Source organism: Protopterus annectens, chromosome 5.part0 (assembly GCF_019279795.1).
Source record: "Protopterus annectens isolate FY-2018-M chromosome 5.part0, PAN1.0, whole genome shotgun sequence".
Lineage (NCBI taxonomy): Eukaryota > Metazoa > Chordata > Ceratodontiformes > Protopteridae > Protopterus > Protopterus annectens.
In genome coordinates, this window is record NC_056735.1 from 656645285 (window position 1) to 656662050 (window position 16766).

The window sequence follows — 16766 nt, forward strand, 5'->3', positions numbered from 1 at the left end:
TGCTCTAACTGAGAATCGAACGGTAAACTCTATAAATATAATGTACTCTAAAGCCTAATTTATCTCTATATAAACCAGCCACAGGTAGAAGGTTTTAAAAATATTTAATAAAAAATAATTAAAACACAAGACAAAACTACTACACCGCAGAGATATCTAAGAGTTCAGAGATCACACAGAAACTTAAAATAATACAGTAGGACAGGTCTGATTTCAAAGAAAAAAATGCCTAATTAATCTTTACTAGCTTTAACTATTCCTACAAGAAATCACAGTGCTAGAAACGTGCATGTGAGCTTAGGCAGAGTGCTGAGTTAGCTATCCAAGATTAAAATGCTCCCCGGTCTCTTGTGAGAAATAGTATTTAAACATTACTAACAAATATGTCTCTAAGGCCCTCCAAAATTACATCATTTTTGACACTTAGTCTGGAGTTCTCAGGCCACAAACTGCATTATTTAGCAATCTAACACCTGCTCAGAAACTTACAACAATATAAGTAATTTCACATGTATACTCTAACAGAAACCAAAGTAATAAAGCACATTCCACATCCAAATTTTGGTCATAAACTTTAGCCTTGAAACAATGGGCATGAAACCTTCATCCAGACTCACTGGAGCCGAATTCTAACATGAAAGGGTCACAACATGCTTCACTGAGCCAGTAGAGTGCAATATTGTCACATATTTTGCAGTTCCACATTTCATAGTATTCTTTTACACTCAAGAAAACATTCCTGTATTTTACATTTATTTGCAAATGTCAGAATTATATATCAAATTTTATTTGACTAGGCTGGCAGCCTTCACCCATCTCTCCCCAATCGTCACATCCCCCCTCCCGGGAACTTAAGCAAGTTTTTCAAGTGCCCCTTGAGAAACATCGCTAGATAGTGTCATGTCGATCTGGGTGTACCTCACCCCATTCCCTGTCTTGAGAACCAATCTGCATTAGCATTGCTACTCCCACTGTGGTGATGCACTGACATGACATATATGCTTGCAACCCCAGACTCCATCTTAGCAACTTGGCATTTTGCTGACTGGCTCTGTTTAACCATGTTAGAGGGTTGTGATCTGTCATCACACTGAATTTTCTTCCATACAGATAAGGCTGAAGTTTTTGTAGTGCCCACACTATGGCTAGACATTCCTTTTCTACAGCTGCATAGCATTCCTCCCTGGGTTGGAGCCTACGACTGAGATAAACCATGGGGTGCTCTTCTCCCACTGAATAAATCTGGCTAAGTACAGCCCCCACCCCAAAGTTTGAAGCATCCACCTGCACAATAAAGTCTTTGCAGTAGTCTGGACTGGCTAACACAGGGGGTCCTCCCAAAGCTTCCTTAAGCTTCTGAAATGCCTGCTCACATGCTGGGGTCCACGCTACCTTATCTGGCCTGTTCTTCCTTGTCAGGTCTGTGAGGGAAGCAGCTATGGTACTATAATTGGGAACAAACTCTCTGTAGTACCCTGCTGTCCCTAAGAATACCCTCATCTGCTTTTTGGTAACAGGTGCAGGCCATGCCTGAATAGCTTCCACTTTGGCAGGTTCTGGTCTTATCTTACCATTCCTCACTCTGTGTCCTAGATAGGAGACCTCTGCCTTTCCCACCTGACATTTGCTCGGCTTAATGGCCAACCCTGCCCTCTGTAGTCTGCCCAGCACCTCCCTAATATGCTGAATGTGCTCTTGCCAGGAATGGCTGTAGATTATCATCCATGTAAACAAGGGTAAACCCTCCTGCTCCTGCTAAGATATGATCTACCAGCTTCTGGAAAGTCTCTGGGGCATTCTTCATCCCAAAGGGCATCTTTATGAACTCATACAAGCCAAAAGGAGTCACTAAGGCTGACTTCTCTCTAGCACTGGGAGTCAAGGGCACCTGCCAGTAACCCTTGGTAAGATCAATGGTTGTAAGATACTTAGCCTCACCCAGCTGTTCTAGGGCCTCATCTGTCCTAAGCATGGGGTAAGCATCTGACTCTGTGTGTCTATTTAATTTCCTGTATTCAGCACAGAACATGTTGCTGCCATCCTGCTTTGGCACCAACACCACTGGGGAGGCCCAGGGACTGTTGGACTCCTGAATCACCCCTAGTTCCAACATCTCCTGTACCTCTTCCCTCAGAGTCTAGTTGACTGTCTCAGGCACCCTATAAGGGGCCTGCCTGATAGGCCTTTGGGGTCCTGTATCCACCTGGTGCTGCACCAGGTGGGTGATCCCTGGTTGCCCAGTGAACATGCTCCCAAACTCCTGCAACACTGCTCGTATTTCTCAAACCTGGGTAGGAGATAGCTGCTAGGACATTGCTACCCCTTCCACCGAGGTGTCAGCCCGAGCCTCACTGAGGAGATCAGTCACAAGATCTGTCTCAGACTCCTCCTGCAATCCACTGCAAATGCTCAGCACAAGGGCCTCCCTATCATGGTAAGGTTTCATTTTGTTAACATGGTACAATTTGTGGCCCTGCCGTCTGCCTAGCACTTCCACCATGTAGTTAACATCACTTACCTTTCTTACCACCTTTAGGGTCCCTCCCAAGCTGCCTGCAACTTGTTGTGTCTGACAGGAATGAGTACCATCACCTTCTGCCCTACAGCATACTCTCTAGCATTCCTGTCATACCACACCTTTTTCTGTTTTTGGACTTCTGCCAGGTTCTCCTGGGCCAGGCCTATAAGTTCGCTGAGCCTTGTCTTGAGGTTCAGGACATATGCCACAACAGACTCCTTGTGAGACACACTCACCTTCCCACTCATCTCAAATTAAATCTAGAGGTCCCCTCACCCTATACCCATATAGCAACTCAAAGGGTGAAACACCTGTGGATTCCTGGGGAACCTATCTGTAAGCAAACAACAGATGGGGCAAATATTTGACCCACTCCCTCTTAAACTGATCAGCAAATGCCCATAGCATGGACTTGATTGTAGATTTTAACCTCTCAACAAGACCATTAGTCTGGGGGATGGTAGGGGGTGGTCTTCATGTGGTTCACCCCACAGGACATCCACAGACAAGCCAGCATATCTGACGTAAAATTGGCACCTCTGTCAGACAGTATTTCCTTTGGGAAACCTACACTGCTGAAAATCTTTAGCAAAGCATTTGCCACTTTCTCTACCTCAATGGAGGACAACGCCACTGCCTCCAGGTATCGTGTAACATAATCTACAATCACTAGGATATACTTTTTCCCTCTAGAACTTGGGGTACTCAGAGGACCCACAATATCCATAGCTACCCTCTGAAATGGCTCCTCAGTCACAGGCAAAGGCATCAAAGGAGCTCTCCCCTTGTCTCCTGCCTTGCCTACCTTTTGGCATGGCTCACAGATCCTGCAGTACCCTGTTACATCTCTGGAAATTCCAGGCCAATAGAAGTTCTGCATAATATGCCTCTTTGTACGTTTTATGCCCATATGACCTGCAAAGGGAATATCATAGGCAATGGCTAGAAGCGCCAGATGGTAAGTTCTAGGCACTACCAACTGCTGTACTCTCTCACCTTCTAGCCCTCCCTCAGGGGACCACTCTGTACAGTAACCCTTTGTTCCAGTATACAGATTCCCCCTTCCCTTGGGAATCAGGTGCCTCCCTAGCTACCTGCCTCAGGCCTTGCAATGTAGGGTCTGAGAGCTGAGCCTGTCTCAGGTCTCCCTTTGTAACCCTTCCCAGCTCCCCTCCACAGGAAGTCTGGCATCCTCTGGCAGCGGTGCCTCATTGGCAGCCTGGGTACTACTACTCACCTCTACCTTTGTAGTTACCCTGTCCAAGGGAACATCAGTACCCACAAGCAGCTGTGGATCACATTCAGTCTCACTGCTACAGCATAGCTCACTCCCTGAAATAACCACTTCAGCAGTCCTGGCTGCAAGTATGCAGTCTGTCTGGGTCTCCCCCAGGCTACCAGACCCACATGCTCGTCTCCTAGCCTCACTGCATGTAACTGCATAAGTGCATAGTACTGCCTCATCCAAATCCTTCCCTCTCAGGACATCTGCAGGATGGTAGTTCCATACCCCTGTTGTCTCAAGACAACCTACTATTGGTATTTTGTCTTTACCACTTACTGGCTCCCTTACCTTTGGTTCCCCACCTTGCCTCCATGGATACCTGTATGCCACATGGCCCCACTGGTTGCATTCAAAACATTTCACCTTAGCTCAGGGACTTGTACCTGGACTAGTGGCTTCCCCTGCTACTGGCGGATTCTGTTGGGGCAGTCTGTGCTGCCCATCATGGGTTCCTTTACACCCATGAAGAGTACGGGAAGTCCCCTTCCTGTGCAGGGCTGCCCTGCTGGCCAGGTATAGGTCTCCCTCCTTCCCCAACTCATCTGAAATATCACATTGTCTATCAGCTTACCAGATCCTCATTTCCTAAGGCCACGTGCTAAGGGCTTGTTCCCTTACCAAAAGGTCTGCTAGCCCTTCAAATGTGGTGACCTGACATCCACTCACCCAGCTATGAAAATATGTGCTCAGTTCAGCAACATATTTACATACATTTTCATCTGCCTTGCGTCTATGCTCACAAAACTTTTTCCTATACCTTTCAGGTGTTAGCTTAAAACATTCCAACAAGTGTCTTTTTACAGCAGTATAATCAAAACAGTCAGTGTCATGCATTTTTGCTAAAGAAGTTACAGATTTACCATGGAGTAAGGGGGTCAGGAATGGTACCCAGAGCCCTTGGTCGACTTCGTACTGTTTACATACCCGCTCAAACATATGAATGAAGTTATCAGAATTATCCCCCTCTTTAAACTGTGGAAGAAATTTACTGACCTTTTGTGCTTCTGGGGTCCGGGTACTCCCTTCCCCATTACCTCAATGACTCTGGCAAAGAGTCAGCATTTACCTCACATGCCTCCTCTGCCTTTCATTTTCTTCAGCTTGTAGACTCCACATTTTCTTGGCTGCTTCCAGTTCCATACGCCTGGCCTCCAATTCAAGTCTCTTTAGCTCCAGCTGGATTTTTAAGTCCACTGCAGAAAGGTTGAGCTGTCCATTCTCCGAGGATATTGTATCTCCACTGTCAGTCTGATTGTCCACCAGGCTGCTGTTTTCTGATGCAGCTGTAACCTAGGCAGCAATCAGGTCTGCCTTAGTCAGGTTTCCATGCACCAGTCCCCTAGCCTGGCACATCTCCGCCAGCTGGCTCCATGTCAGCTTTCCATACTCCTCTGTTGACATGATGCCTGCTCACCCTGACTAACACTAAGCTAACAAAAGAAATAAAACTATTGTGATCTGAACTCTGAGTATACACTGCGTGGCTGTTTTAGAGTACAAAACACTTTTCAGAGATCACTGTACATAAGCTACAGGAATTCACTCTACCCACACCACTACAAGCCAGTTAGTATGTGAAGTAGACCCCACCACTGCCAAACACGTGTGACAACCGTGCCCTGGCCTAGCAATCAAGGAGCCTCAATCCTCACCACTAACACCAGAGAGGTCATCTCATGGAAGAGAGGGAAGGATAACTAATACACATAGTAAAGTACAATTTCCCTTAAGTGCACACAGAGATCACAGTCAGTCTGGGGCTGGTTGCTCTCTTGCTCACCAGGTCCCCAATAAGACTCCCCACTGGCACAGCTATAGGGTCCAGGTCTCAGCCTAGCTGGGCAAACTAAAACTTCCAGTACTCTCTCTGTCCAACCAGTGCTTCACTTCCCTGCCAAGTAGCTGACACAACACACACACACTTTGAGATAAGTATTTATACAACTTCACAGATGCTCCTGGGAAAGGCTGACACAGATTCTCCAGCTGTGCCCCTTTACCTAGACCATACGGTAGTAATCCCTGCCACCACCCAGCTAATAATATCAGCTACTAAAAGGCCCTTAAAAGGGTGTCCAATTATTACTGTGCAATAATATTATCCAGTGGTAATGTGACTATTCAGTCTAGGCTTATTGGAAGGGCTTAGACAGTAAACTCTATAAATATATAATGTACTCTAAAGCATAATTTATCTCTACATAAACCAGCCACAGGTAGAAGGTTTTAGAAATATTTAATAATAAATAATTAAAACACAAGACAAAACTTCTACACCACAGAGATATCTAAGCGTTCAGAGATCACAAAGAAACTTAAAATAATACAGTAGGACAGGTCTGATTTCAAAGAAAAAAAATACCTAATTAATCTTTACTAGCTTTAACTATTCCTACAAGAAGTCACAGTGCTAGAAACTTACATGTGAGCTTAGGCAGAGTGCTGAGTTTGATCTCCAAGATCAAAATGCTCCCCAGTCTCTTGTGAGAAATAGTATTTAAACATTACTAACAAACATGTCTCTAAGGCCCTCCCAAATTACATCATTTTTGACACTTAGTCTGGAGTTCTCAGGCCACAAACTGCATTATTTAGCAATCAACACCTGCTCAGAAACTTACAACTATACAAGTCATTTCACATGTGTACTCTAACAGAAACCAGAGCAATAAAGCACATTCCACATCCAAATTCTAGTCATAAACTTTAGCCTTAAAACAATGGGCATGAAACCTTCATCCAGACTCACTAGAGCCGAATTCTAACATGAAAGGGTCACAACATGCTTCACTGGGCCAGTAGAGTGCAATGTTGTCACATATTTTGCAGTTCCACATTTCACAGTATTCTTTTACACTCAACAAAACATGCCTATATTTTACATTTATTTACAAATGCCATTATTACATATCAAATTATATTTGACTAGGCTGGCAGCCTTCGCTCATCTCTCCCCAATCATCACACCTTCTTCATTTAAAATTCCACAAAAATGAAAGATGCCTCAATGAGCCAACCTCTGCCAGATTCTATCAGACGTAGCGGTGGATCATCTCTGTTTTTGTGTGTTTTGGGTAATCCACTAATAATAGGAGTTACTAAATTAACTCTCAAATAGTCATACAAGACTTTTGTGATAGTGAGAAATTGGTTGTTTGATTCTCATGTTTCCATGGAGACAATCTGATAAAGAGAAATTGGTTACATTCTGGTGGAGAGTGATAGGCTGCGGGGGGGAAAAGTACAAAGGAACTGGCTAGAAGATAATGTTCTCTGAAAGCAATCAGGGGTTTTCCCAGCTGGGAGAGCTATAAAAATAAGAGAAAAACAGCACTTAGTAGAAGCACAGGCCGCACCATGCGTCTTAGCATGGATAACTTTCCTTTTAGGTTAACTCAAATCTCTGAGTGTGCCTGTCAGTTTGCAACATTTGCTCCTATTAGGAGGGTAAAACTTCAATATTTGAAGATGTACATAAATGTTCTTCATGTTTCACTTTTGCAGTCATCACATTTGGGTTATCTGCCTGCAGGTAGCCCTCAGCCAGCCTGAATACCAGAGTCTTGGATTCCTGCTCCAGATGCTCTCTCTTCTTCCATGACATCAGGTCATCAGGGGTATCAAACATGCAGCTGATGCCATTACATCAGTCTTTCTTCCCACGCGGTGCCCGAAGCAGCAGCAGTTCATAAGTGCCGGTCGGCCGACTCCTGAAATTTTCATTTTCAAGTTTCAGAACCAAAGTCTTCAGAAAAGCTAAGTAGCCCGTTGAGGATCCTTTTTCTTGCTCTTAACCGATGTCAGTAAAAGTTAACAATTGTATTACCTGTGGAACGCAAATACCTCATAAAGATTTTCATTCGTACTGCATTCCTTGCTTAGGCCCACACCATGACGTTCCTCGCTGTCAGTTTTGTGCCTTGTTCAACCCCCCAAACTATTCGTCGGTCTATATTTGCAGCAAATTATTTTGGTACTCTGTATAACTATCCCAAAATGGCTTCAGTAAGCCATATGACACTACCGATATTCTGAAAAAACGTAAGGATAAAGACAGAAACAGACCGCATAGGTCCAAAACTGCCGACGCTTCCGTTAAGCTAGTCGCCAGTCTGCCGGTACTCACTGAGGTGCTTTCGCAGCCCCTGATATCCACTACTTTAGATTCACAGGCCTCTACTGAGACCCATTTAGAGTCCGGTATGCCACGAGATGCTTCTTTGACTATGGAACCTGAGGATGTCTCTACCTTGGATGGGTCTGGAGCTGCTGTGCAGGCACCGGCTTCTGAGGGTGTATTCAGGTCTACAGAATTGCATTTTAAACCGACATCATCTTCTTGATCCAGGCCTAAAACTCGACCCACGTCTAGAAAACTGACATCCAAACCACATGCTCAGGCCCATATGCCTAAAAATCAAATGCTTAGAATGGCTGAAGACCTTATTACTTTAATTAGGGGAAGCCAGCCTTCCCCCTCTAAGAGACCTAGAACTGATTTTCCATCTGATTTTTCTGATCAAGAATCTGATATTTCTGTTTGTTCTGATTACCAGGATTTGCCCTTATCTACCTATGAGGATTCTGATGCAGAGGATTCCATTCCCTCTGCTTCCCCTCCAGAGGATTTTTCTTTTGGTGAAACCTTGCACACTCTTAGGGAGCATTTCCGCTGGGAAAGCCAGGATTACTCTGACTCCAAAAAGAGGCATAGAGAATTCTTACTCCTCCCTCAACATAGGCCTTTAGCTATCCCACCTGTTCTGGACATTGTAGATGATGCCTTCTTGGAATCTAGTCTTTCCCCAGGCACTTTACCTCCAGCTCCCAGAAAACCTAACAGGTATTACAGAGTACCTGACTCTCACAAGTTCCTCTTCAAAAATCCTACTGCGGATCCAGAGACCATTTCCCAAGGACCAAAGGGCATTAAGGCTACTGCTGCCAAAAACCTACCCCTTCTGGTAGAAATTCTAGAGCCTTGGACAGATGGGGTAAGAAGGTATATACTTTGGCCATTAGAGTTTTAAATTGCCAGTTTCATATGTTAATGTACCAGCAGCATATTATGGGACTACTTAAACAGAAAGTGATGTTGATTCCTGACTGTACTGAACACAAAGAATTACAGGATTTAATGCATTCTGCAGAACAAGTCGGTAAACATACTTTGCAATGTGGGTTTGATTCTTTAGAAGCATCTTGCAGGGCTGCTGTCACTGGGTCTGTACTTAGAAGGCATGCTTGGCTTAAGGAGCAAAACTTGCCAGATCATGTTAAAGCTAAATTACTGGATGCTCCCTTAAACCAAGACCACCTGTTTGGAAACAAAGCAGAAGAAGTCCTCAAATAGATGGAGGAAAAAGCTAAATCTATGCAAACTGTTAAAGTTTTCCTGCAAGTATTGCCTCCTAGGCCTTCAAAAAATTGGTCCTTTCCAGCCTCTTCCAGGCCTTGTTGGACAGAGAGGGTGCTGGAGGTCTTGACTTGGCCACTCAGCTGAGATCTCAACTCTATAGCTGTGCCAGTGGGGAAACTTATTGGGGATCTGTAGAAAGACGGGGGAAACCAGCCCAGAGCTGACTGTCATCTCTGTGTGCTCTCAAGGGAAATTGCACTTGATGCAGAGAGCTGCATCTCAAAATTGTGTGTGTGTGTGTGTGTGTGTGTGTGTGTGTGTGTGTGTGTGTGTGTGTGTGTGTGTGTGTGTGTGTGTGTGTATATATATATATATATATATATGTCAGAAAACCAAGAAACCCAAAGGAGCGTTAGCTGATAAATCACGTAACTGCAAATGCAGAAATATTCCAAAGATGAGCCAACTAGTAATAGCAGCGAGCTGGTAAATCACGTTACTTCAAATGCAGAAGTGTTCCAAACATAAGCCAGCTGGTGATAGCAGTCAAAAATAGATCCAACCCTTCGGTTCGAAAAAATCTTTTATTATCGTGAGCGCTTTCACGGCCAAATTACTGGCCGCTTCTTCAGACAAATAAACAAACAAGAAGCGCTTACGGCGCATCAGTTTTAAAATCACCAAATGACATCACATGATATGGACGTCATCCTTTAACTTAAAGCAATAGTATATACAACACTAATTAGCGAACTTATAGATGCATCTACTCTGTCAATATGACAAATACCCTAAGCGATGTAATAGAGCATATTAACTGTGTCAAATTTACATACTTTAATGTACATTTAATAAAAACTGCATTCAATAAAAACTACAACGACCAATGACAATCACAAGAGGAACAGTTGTACGTATATACCAGTCAGTGTATCATAGTCATGTTGCAACTAAACTGATCCTAACATATGTGCTTGATAACTGAGCAGTTTAGAATAACTGAAAATAATACCTGGCAATGCATGTATGTAGTCCAGGTGTCTAAATGGGTATGAGTGTATCTGGAAACCGATGACATCTAACATAATAAACAAAAAATAGATATAAGCTGAAAAGCAAATGAAGTAGTATAAAAATGAATCAATATATGACAACAACATACTATCTTGAATGTTAATGAGACTAAAAAATGTTTGTTAGATGTATAAAAAATGGATGTATATACATAAATACAGTTAAAAAACAGACTATACATGGGCATTAGCAAATATGTGATGCAGCCTTGGATGCAAGAATACTCTCTATATCTCATTGTATACATTAACATTAACATTATTATAGAGTCTTGATGCTACCTAAGCGGCCTTGCTTTTAAATGTGGTTTGATGGATAACACCTCATTAAGTCCTTTCTCCCTATGTGCAGCTAACCTGCAAATCCATTTTAATTCTGCTTCCTCGGTACGATTCACTATGTTACCTACTCTGTCACTTGGATGTATGACTTGAAGTACCTGAAACAGAAATCTATGTGTATCTCCTTCACTCAGTGTATGCTTGGCTAGAGCACTATATTCCTGCTTTCTTGCTAGGCAGTAGCCATGATCTCGTATCCTCTCTCTAAGTGTCCTGTTAGTTTTTCCTATATAAAAAGAAAAGCACTGGACACAATGAGCTATATACACTAAATTCCTGGTATTGCAGTTGCTGTCACAATGTATCGTCCACAGATGGCCTGTGGTAGGATGCTTATAATAATGAGACTCATCTATTGAGGCACATTGTGGACATTTCCCACATTTATGTGTTCTTTCAAAACCTGTCTTCACTGGAGGAGATGTTGTCTCTGTTCTACATAATAGTCTTTTTAAATTCAATGAATTGCTAAACACAAAAGAGGGGTTTGGTCCCACTAGCTTCGTTATATCTTTGTCTGCTGTAAGTATATTCCAATGCTTTGTTATGTAAGATTGTAATATATTAGTACCGCTTCCAAAAGGTACAACAAAACCTATATGTTTTTTACCATTGGATGCAATATGTGTGTCTAATAAATCACCTTGATTAGAAAAATATGGTTTTGCTCTGTTCTTTCTAAGATTGTTCATGTCCATATATGTGTTTTGGATATCTTCCTCAGTATAGCCACGTATCAAAAGCCCTTCACGTAGATTGGCTAATCCTTCATCTAAATCCTCTGTTCTAGTGGAGAGCCTAGAAACACGCATCGCTTGGCCCTTAATGATGTTTTTGAAAATATGGGAATGATGCATACTATCTCGGTGTAGGAATGAGGGTCTATAGCAAGGTTTGTGATATAATTTTGTGTTAATCTCTTTCTGTTCCTTGAAAAGAACCACATCCAAAAATTCTATGCTCTTATAGTCATGGTTCATAGTGAACCTAAGAAAAGAACTACTTGAGTTAAGATGGTTATAGAAACTATATAACTCATTGATCGTTCCTTCCCACAGAAAGATGAGATCATCCACAAATCTCTTATAAAATAAGATGTTCTTATTCGGTACAATATACCTTTCTTCAAAAGTCGCCATGACCAAGTTGGCATAGCTGTTAGCACAGCTAGTGCCCATGGCGACCCCTTTTACTTGCTTGTAACAATCCCGTTCATATAGGAAAATGTTATTTTCTAAGACCGTTTCCATTAGTAGCAACAAAACTCTATCTTCTCACTAGTGAAACTTGTATTTTTCTCTAAATATACCTGTAAAAATTGTAGTCCCTCCTCATTGGGAATACAAGTAAACAGTGAAGTCACATCCATAGATACAAATAATAAGGACTCAATTCTATCTGAATCGAGTACAGATACTCTATTATATAGCTCCCTTAGCAAATGCTCCGTATCTAACAAGATGCAACTAGATGATTTGATAGCCTGTTTAAATTCTTGATCTAGGACCATAGAGATGGGCTCTGTAAGCCAACCAGAGCCTGATACTATGGGTCTAAGCTCTGGCTCATACCTGTTTTTGTGAATTTTAGGTAGACCAGATATAACTGGAACAGTAGGATAGTCTACCTGCATGAATCTAAACAAGTCATGTGTCAAATGGCCTGCCTTCTTACAATCTAAGAGCATTCTATCAATGATTTCTTTTATATCATATACAGTGTCAACAGTAGTCGTTTCATATGCCTCTGTACTGAGCATGTCCATCATTTTGGTTTTATAGTAAACACTATCTAGTACCACTACGGGACCGCCCTTGTCAGCCGGCCGTATCACAATATCAGTACTGCTTTTGAGATTGTTCAATGCTAATGTTTGTGCCCCAGTTAAATTGTTTATTAAATCAAATTCTTTTCGTTGAAGTCCATCATAAAGTTCATTTTCAACTGCTTTCACAAATATGTCAATATTGGCATTTACTGGAGGTACATAGTCACTTTTCCTTCTAAAAGTTTGGTGGCTAAATTCATTGTCAGTCTCAAATAATAATTTAAGGCCAACATTTCTCGCAAACATTCTGAGTGCTATAACAGCTTGACTGGAGTCAATATTCGTTGTAGGAATAAATGACATACCTTTGCTTAGCAGATCAACCTCTGCTTCAGATAAATTATAGCTCGATAGATTATATACCAGGCCACCTAACCCCAGAAACTCTGGAGTGTGTTTTGTTGATGTATGGGCGGCTCCTTCCTCTTGGCCCCTCTGGTATAGTCGTTGTCCAAAGATCTCTTGCGATTCAATCTGATGGGAAAAGGGGGTTGTGTAGGATTGTGAACCTCAATCCTATCTAGCTGAATTTTCCTTCTCACAAATTTGGCCGTGAAAGCGCTCACGATAATAAAAGATTTTTTCGAACCGAAGGGTTGGATCTATTTTTGACTGCTATCACCAGCTGGCATATGTTTGGAACACTTCTGCATTTGTAGTAACGTGATTTACTAGCTCGCTGCTATTATTACTTGGCTCATTTTTGGAATATATCAGCATTTGCAGTTACGTGATTTATCAGCTAACGCTCCTTTGGGTTTCTTGGTTTCCTGACATTTTCTGGGACTGTTTGGCTTCTCATTATATATATATATATATATATATATATATATATATATATATATATATATATACATATATACTTGTTATCCTCCCAGTGTATGTCTCCCACTGGTACCAGTGGTGAGGATTGAAGCTCCTTGATTACTGATCCAGTGGAGGGTCGTCACGTTTTTGTCTGGCAGTGGTGGGATCACCACATCACATACTGGAATTCAGTGGTGTGGATATTGAACTCCTGTAGCCTGTAAACAGTGGTCACTAAAGAAGTTGTTTATTCTCTCAAGCAGCCACACGGTAGACATTCAGAGTTTTATATCACAATAGTTTTATTTATATTTTGTCAGCTTAGTTAGTCGGGGAGAGCAGGCAAGGATGTCAGCAGAGGATTATGGCAATCTGACAAGGAGACAGTTGGCTGAAATGTGCCAAGCCAAAGGACTGGTGCATGCCACCCTGACTAAAGTGGAAATGATTGCAGCCTTACCCACAGCTGCATCACAGACCAGCAACTAGGAAGACAGCCAGACTGACGTTGGGGATGTACAACTCTCCGAAAATGGATAGTTTAACTTTGCCTCAGAGAACTTAAATCCGTCTTAAGTGAGAGACTTGAACTGGAGCCCAAGCGTTTGGAAATAGAATCAGCAGAGAGACTGTGGCATTTAGAGGCTGAAGAAAATGAGAAACTGCAGTGTTTGGAGGCTGAAGAAAAGGAGAAACAGAAACAAATGGAAATAGAATCAGCAGAGAGGCTGAGATGTTTGAAAGCCAAAGAAAATGAGAGGCAGAGGCAACATGAAAAGGAAATGCTGACTCTTCACCGGGGCCATGGTGGTAACAGGGAAGGGACTAACTGAACCTCAGAAGCAATAAAGGTCATTAAATTTCATCCATAATTTACAGAGGGTGAAAATTTTGATAGTTTTATTCATAGGTTTGAAAGGGTATGTAAACAATATAATGTTGACCTAGGGATATGGGGTACAGTTCCTGAACCCCTTAACTCATGGGTAAAGCTGTAACTGTTGTTTCTAAATTGTCTGATACTGATTGCTTAAATTGTAATACAATTAAAAGTAGTTTATTATAGTGTTTTAAATTAACACATGAAGCTTGTAGGAAAAAAGTTTTGTGAACATAAACGCAAGGCAGATGAGTGTGTATGTGAATATATTGCTGAACTAACACTTATTTTTATAAGTGAGTGAGAGGGTGTCAGATCACCACTTTTGAAGGGGTGTCAGACCTTTTGGTGTGAGAACAAGCCCTTAGCACTTTGTCTGAGGCCATGAGAATCTGGTTAGCAGATAGAGAATGTAATACCGCAGATGAGTTGGGGAAAAAGGGAGACCTATACCTTGCAAGCAGGGCATCACTGCACAGGAAGGGGATGTCCAATACTGCAGATGGGTCTAAGTGAACCTGTGGTGGGCAGCCTCAACCCACTCCTACAGAGTTGAGCAGTAACAGGGGATGCCACTAGTTCAGGTACACAGCCAGGATAAAGGGTTAAATGTTTTAAATATTGTGATGCTCCTGCACTGGCCCAGTAATCAAAGAGCCTCAGTCCTCACCACTGGCAACAGTGGAGGATGTACACACTCGGAGGATGACAAGTACACACACAGTAAAGTGCAATATCCCTTAAGATCACACAGAGATCCCAATCAGTCTGGGGCTGGTTTCTCCCTCTTTTTCCAGATTCCCAATGAGACTTCCCACGGCACAGCTATAGGGTTTAGATTTCAGCTGAGTGACCAAGCCAAAACCTTCACCACCCTTTCTGTCCAACCAGTGCTTCTTGTCCCTGCCCAATTAGCTCACACACACACACACACACACACACACACACACACACACACACACACACACACTTTGAGATTTGATTTACATACAAACACACACACCCAGGATAGGCTGGCACAGGTTTACTAGCTATGCCCCCTTCTGCCTAAACTATAAGTTAGTTCCAGCAGCCACCAGCCCACTCTTTATCAGCTACTCTAAGGCTCTTAACAAAAGGTGTCCAGTCCTACTGTGTAATGTTACTAATAATCCAAATGGTAGTCTGATCAAGAGCAAGGCTGTTTGAGTGGCTTGTACAGTGTTGCCAATTAGATATGCAAGTATTCTAAGAGCTTACATAAGTCTCACAGATAGCCACAAATACAGGTTTAAATATATTTAATAATAGTAATTAATAAAAGAGCAAGACAATACTCAGTAAATAAGCACTTCAGAGTTCAGAATCACAGGAAATATTTAAAACATTGCAGGACAGTCTCAGATAAATAAAGAAAACATCTAAGCTATACTTTACTATATTCCTATCTGAATCTAAGAGATACTATGCCCTAAAAACTTTCTTACAGCAACAAGACACAGGCAGAAGTGCATAAGGTGGTGATGAGTGGATGTTTCTAGGTTAAAGACAAGATACAGAATGCACATTCTCTATCTCTGAGAGAGTTCTTAAATTAATATCAGAAATTACTGCTGTGTTAGCTTGGATGACATCAATTTTTGTCATCTGACTTTAGTTCCCAGGCTAAACCCCCACTGTAACATTTGACATCTCTTTGTGAAAATACATAGACAAAGGCTTCTGCTCAGAGCTATGCAGCTGTTGGAACTCATAAAGCAATAAAACACTAGTTCATGTCAAACCTAGTAATAACTTCTCTTCCAAGACAATACAAAAACTTCTAGCTCTAAACATTGTGCCTGCTACTGAACTTAAACTAAGAGATAACTTTTATAGAACAGTCATACAAAATTTAATTTCCACTTATTTTATTGACGTTTTGCAAGTTAATATTATATGTTCTAGTTTCTACTATTAAACATATACATTTACACAATTACAATCGTTTATATACATTTCTATTCTAAGCCAGTAAGGCATGCTGTGATTATATTTTAGCTCAGTACTTTACATCTTTAAAAACACTTCTGTATGAATCATATCAGTATTCACAAATGACATAGAATTAGCTCCAAAAAAGTCCAGATAGCTGGGATGGCAGTATCTCCTTTTGTTACATTTCTGTATAAATCATGTTAATATTCACAAACAACATATAATTACTCCAGTTATCTGGGGTGGCAGTATTTCCCTTTGTCACAAATATAACCAGTGGGGCCATGTAGCATATAGATGTCCATGGAGGCAAGGTGGGGAACAAAAGGTGGGAGAGCCAGTAAGTGGGAATGACAAAATGCCAGTGGTAAGTTGTCTGCAGACAGCAAGGGTACCAAACTACCACAAGAGGTTATATCCAGTCTTAGTAGATGGGAAACTGGCCACTGCTAAGAGAGGGGACAGCCTCTTACCTAACCATTGTGAAGCCTGCTACTTGCTTGGGCAGTCTACTCCAGTGAAAGCTTTAGGAGGGACCCCATTCCAAATATCTTTGGCTGAGGTCACCTTGACTAGGAGGGTGGAAAAGAAAGCAAGAAAGTAGGTGTGTTTGAGGATATCCCTGCAGATGTCCTGATAGGGAATGATTCTGATAATGCAGTAACTTGTGTGCATGCAGTTACATGCAGTCAGGCTTGGAGACGAGCATCTGGGTCTA

General features: G+C 42.0%; 1 protein-coding gene across 2 annotated transcripts in view; it reads left to right on the forward strand.

The window, feature by feature from the left end:
* The window catches only part of TRAPPC10 (trafficking protein particle complex subunit 10), a 2525275-nt gene that overhangs the window by 1080481 nt on the left and 1428028 nt on the right, over window positions 1–16766 (forward strand). The window lies entirely within an intron of this gene.